Source organism: Heterocephalus glaber, unplaced genomic scaffold (genome assembly GCF_053883595.1).
Source record: "Heterocephalus glaber isolate CG9 unplaced genomic scaffold, H.glaber_assembly_v1.0 deba00001465, whole genome shotgun sequence".
In the NCBI taxonomy this organism is placed as follows: domain Eukaryota; kingdom Metazoa; phylum Chordata; class Mammalia; order Rodentia; family Bathyergidae; genus Heterocephalus; species Heterocephalus glaber.
Genome location: NW_028258312.1, coordinates 14056298 through 14062297, shown reverse-complemented (window position 1 = coordinate 14062297; position 6000 = coordinate 14056298).

Sequence of the window (6000 nt, the reverse complement as noted above, 5' to 3'; positions counted from 1 at the left end):
TTGTAGCCCTGGCATCAGAAAATTTTAATTCTACATGACTTATTCTAGTGTATACCCAAGGTTGAAAATACTTTACAATCAGAAGATTTTGTTTAGGGAAGAAACTAATCTTATCAAACTACTGCAGTCTTTGTCATGGTGATAACCTTTTACAGTGGTTATTAACATTCCATGACTTAGATTACATAGTCTTTGTAAACCACGGATTTCTGAGTATAGCCCCACATTTTCTGATTCAATAATTTGGGCTGGTAACTGAAAATTTCTATTTCTAATAAGTCTCCAACTGATGCTGATTCTATGGGCCCAAATCTCTAAAAGAAGAATGACCCTACTGCTGATATTTACATATGCTTAATTTTTAAATGTAGTGTATCAACAGATTTTGGGTAATTATTTTCTCCATTTTAAAACAAAATTATTTAAGACAATCAGTATAGTATGAACACTTATGAAAATAATTTTAAAATAAATAAATTAAAAGATTTTTTAAATAAAATGATTTTAAAATTTTGAGTACTCTGAACTAAGTAGGAAAACCATAGAATACTGAAAAATGTTGAAATTGCAATTTTTATCTAAAAGCCTGGAAATAATAAAATTAGCAAACCTGGTGGTCATCTGTATATTTTCTATAAATATTATTTAAGCATTACTAGTTCTTTTAAAAAATAAATAATCATGTCCATCTATGTTCTAACAGTGCATATTTATATACAGCTAAAATCTAGGTACATGCTAGTTATATTTAAATATTTCAGATATGACTATTGCCACATAGTCTAGTGATTTATTTCATATATTCCTTATGTTATGTGAGGCAGAAGCTTCAAAGTTATAACTCATAAAATTTTATTTTCCAGAGAGAAGTTCTGCATGTAGTTCTATAATGTGGAAGCCCAGCTGGTAGGTACATGATATCTGCTGAGAATCATTTCACAGCAGGCTTGGCAAAAATGACCATGAAAACTTCCATGCTAGTGTGAATATTTTATTTGATGTAAACTTAGAGAGCGGAATATTTTAATGAGCTTATTTTTTGGAGGTCTTTTTATTCAGCAATCCTCTGTCATATCTCTTTCTCTATTTTCAGTGATATCTTTCTGTCCAGAGTATGACAGGAGTGGTAGTGTCCTCCAGTGAGCCCTTAAGAAGGTCTCCCTCTGTGTGTCTCAATCCTCCTTAGAAAAACCGGTGCTTAATCCTCATGTCACTAGTTCTGGTTCAGAGTTACCAATTCCCAGACAATAGGAAAGACCTAATCATGAACCTATTATATTGCATTTTTAAAAAAATGATTGCATGCAGTTCAAAACACAAAATTCTAGTTATCAGTTTTTTATGTGTTTGTTTTCTTACTAAAAACTTTGCACTTCAGATTCAATTAAATGAAATAGTTTCTGTACTACATTTGTTTAAGGTCTAAAAGAAATTGCTCTTAAATATATGAATTGACTTCATTGTAGTTTAAAATATAAGAATTTAGAAATATATTACAGAAGTTATGAAACTCTAATTTGCTCATTTATGAGTCCTTCATTTTTCCTCCTTGACCACCACAGAGATTTCATTCTGTATTATGAAACTAAAACATATCAAAAGAAGAAAAAGAAGGATGGAAATGTATTATTCTAACTGGACCCATCTGCCAAAACTATGCCTTCCTGTATAATCATTACAATGATAGAAACTCAAACAGATTAAATAGAGCAGAAATAGTGTATGCTCATACTCACCAGTTTGCAGAGCTAAGTAATCAAAGTTGAGCAAGAGACATTTGCAGTCCAAAGACTATTTAGGAAAGATGTGCTAGAAGATTTTTTTATATTGAGTTCTAAGAGAAGAAGACTCAATAAAACAAGTAAAGATGGTTTGCACTCTTTAGAGAAAGGGGAAAGGGAACACTTACATCAGAATTAATGCACTGAAGGATGGTTGTTTAAAAATAAAGCTCACAGGCCAGGGATTTAGCTCAGTGGTTCTGGCACCTGCCTCAAAAGTGCAAGTTCCCAAGTTCAATCCCCAGTATCAAAAGAAAAAAAACACAACTCACAGTTCTCCCAGATTAATCCCTAACAATTCAACTTCCCACTGTCTACTCCTCATTTTCAGTAAAATTATTTCTAAGATCCAATTTTCTTTTCCTGAACATGGTAGAGTGTGAAGAATGGAAGTAGATGGATTATGGTAAAAATCACTGATTCAAAGAAGATATGCAAGTACATTGGGCTCTGTGTTTTTTCCCAAAATTTCATTATATGGTAAATAATTTTTAATAGTATCATAGCTAGAAAATCAAACGTTTGAAATATATTAAATATCTATCTATATTAATTTCATTAAGAAGAAAAAATAATTTAATTTTCATTTTTCTTATTAACTATAGTTGTAACTAATTTTTAATCTAAGTTTCTTATGGATATCATGGAGTAAATTATTGTTTAATTGTTTGGGTATAGTCTTAATGGAAGATTAGAAAATATTATGTAACCCAAAACCTCCCAGTTTTGAAAATCGAAAGATTTTAGTTTAGTCCTTCATCTCACAGTGTTCAGTACCTTAAAAAAAATCACACACTCTCTACATATTCTTTTTTTCTTGTACTGAATTTAGGGTATTATATTCCATCCATGGTTCATTATAGTTTTAAAAGTCTCTACACTTTCAATTTTAAGTAGGGAATTTAATTAACCTAAAAAGTTTGCATTACATCTTTCCATTCTTTAATCCTTAGAGAGAAATGTAATGCACGTATAAGAGATCCAGAAAAATTATTATTAAAATTCAAAGCTAGAAATTTTACTTTCTTATTCATTTTATAAATTAACCAAATGTTTTTGAATACTAACCATGTGCTAGGAACTTCGGTTAGATACCACAGGCCATTGCAAATTCCTGTTATTAAATAGAGAATACAGAAGATTTTAAATACCTGACAATGAGTTCTACAGTTTATACATATATTTTATGTGCCCTGTAGTGCTGGCTACATGATGTTTCTCATTTTTATGTATTTTATTTGTTAATCAGAAAGTAATCATAAATAAAAGATGAATTTGTTTTACTTTGAATAAAATCAAATTATGTATCTTATTGTATAAAGAAAGACTGAAAGTGACAATGTCTACCTTTAGGAAAGACCGTCACCTTCCAGTTGACTATGTATAAATTTATCTACCCCTCCTGGGTACTTTTAGCTCAATACTCAGCTCACAAATATTAAAGTAGCTGCAAAAATAGCTCACTTAGGGAAGCCATAATGAACTAATTCTAGTGTGAAATTTCAAAGGTTAATTCTCAGACAGCCACCCTACATACATAAAGAAGGATTACGTCAACTATTGGTATAAAGCATAGGATAAAAAAAGACATGATACATTTGTGAGAATTCAGATCCAAGACAACTTCATACAACATTGCACTCCTTGTGGATTAATTTGGGAATAAGTGCTTTATCTATGAAATGCAAAGAAATTATATATCTTTCAAATAGTAAAAATCTTTCAGATAAATATTGCCTATTTCCTCACATTTTAGTTTCTCTAAAGTGCATAAAAAGCTTTTAGGACAAACTTAAAGTACAATAGGAAAACAAGGATAAAAGAATGGGAAAATTTGTCAGTATAAAACAATAATGAAGAGAAAATACAGATGATGTGTTCAAAGATATAAACAACCACAAAAAAAAATCAACAGAGTATATTTAAGAAACCCACACAGTTCTTGGTAGCTATCTGTTTCAAAATAGCTACAAAAAATGAAGAAAAATAAAACAAACAAGTACTTTTTTCTAAAATGTGTATGGAAATATTAAATATGTCCCATTGTTCTTTTTGTTTAATATACGGTTTGCAAAGTTAACTATATTTGGTATAAAAAATCAAAAACTTTCAGAAGCTGTATAATTTGAGCTTCAGCTCAACTGAGGAATGGTAAGATTTGTTTACAAAAATGTACACATTCAGGTGCCATGGTGAACTTTATTCTTAATTTCTGAAATGTCTGTCCAGATTTTAGGCTTTAAAATGTTAATTTCCCACCCTCTTCTGACTCCTTCAAGTATAAACTACCAAATCCCAACTCTGTCCTGAAAAGATCCTATACAAGTCAATTGTAGATATATCTGTTAACATATTACAAGCCCCGTGGTCCATCTACTACAATGATTCTTCAGCACTTCAGGAAACTTCCCTTATAGATGTTTGCAACATCATTTTCTCTTCATAAACAATGTACTTGGTGACACAAATGTTAAGGCATACAGTACAAAGCACATTCATACCCCTGTCTCACAAAATGCTAATATTTTAACTTTCAAACTCAGTGATGTGTTATTTTAGTTCACTGTCAAAATATAATCCCTCATCTTGGGAATGGTAAACTACCACATAGGACTAAATGTTCATTAATATAATCCCTAATCTTCTAAGGCATGAGAGCAGTGAAAGCCATATCATTCCACACCTGACTGTGATCTCAAACACTGCCTGCATTTTTGCAGTGCTTGGACTACAGTTTTGAGTTTACTTTTCACAATTATCATTCTGTGGGCTGGTTGCTCAGCTACAACCAATGAGAGCCATTTACCATTCAGTATTTGCCTAAGCTCCATCTACCTTTATTTTTCAATCATCTCACACAATTTTCTGTTTTGGTACGGTGCTAAGGAGCAAATTTAGGACCTAGTCCATGCTAGGCAAGCACACAACTATTGAGCTACACTCCCAGTCCTGGAAAAACACTAAAAACAATCTTTAAGACAGGAAAAGTCTCCCTACAGAATACTTTAAAATTAGGTCACATAAGAAATAATTAAATGATAGAGGTATCGAAAACATTTAACTAAAATAATACCAAGGGATATATTTAATAAAGTGTCATGGCTACGGGAACAGCCTCACGTAGTAAACATATATGGCAAATTATTAAAATTTATGTTCACAAAGAGATAATAGTAAAAAGGATCAAGATATAATATGTATATGTACCAATTCCCCATAATGTGTGTGTTTATCATTGCAAATATATGGTAATAAAAAGGGAAAAAATAAAGTTACAGTAGATATTTCTGATATGAACTCTAAAAATGAAATACAAATTACATATACTGTGCTATTCTAAAATAATTATAAAAGTATATGTATATACACTGGAGCATAAAATATTGGAATACTAGAAATTTCCAAGGTATTGGAGTAATTGAATGATAATTTTTCAAATTTGAAAACATAAATATACTAATTTTACTGTTATAAAGATGTCATTTTCATGATCCATAGTGAGAAATAGCTAATATGTTTTTGTTTGTAGCTTTTTTTATATTATTTTTTTCTTAGACCTTGTTATAACTTGGATTTGAAATGTCCTCCAACATTCATGTGTTAAGAGCTTGGGTGCTGTCTGATGAATTTTGGGGAAGTGACTAGATAATAAAGTTTCTAACTTCGACTGGATTGATCTCCTGATGAGACTATGATTTGATAGCTTTATTTGGGGTGATAGAAATAAGAGGCAGGACTAGAACTAAAGGATGCAACTTTGGAGACTCTATCTAGTCTCCATCCCCACAGGAATGGAGGCAGTCAATTACAGATGGAAACCACTGAAACTGAGCCCAAATAAATACTTCTGCCATTGAGTTGACTCACACCAGGTATTTCATCACAGTCACAGAAAGCTAGCACATAACTCTCTTCATTATTTTCACTAGAATAAAATATTTTTGTTGGTATTCTAATAATATTCTGTGTTAATTTAACATTAAGACTATCTGAGCTTCACTATTGTGCCATTTAAATTTCACTCCTAATAGTTTGGTTTCCTACTTCCCAAATTCCACTTCTCACCTCACATATCATGAAGGCAATAGTCTTAGAACTGTATAATTCTTTTTATACATGGCCTACTTACCATTTCCAACTTCACATGTCACATGTCTTATTCGAGAAATAAGAAACAGAATTGTATTAGTCAGCTTTTCTGTTGCTAGGAAAAATTGAT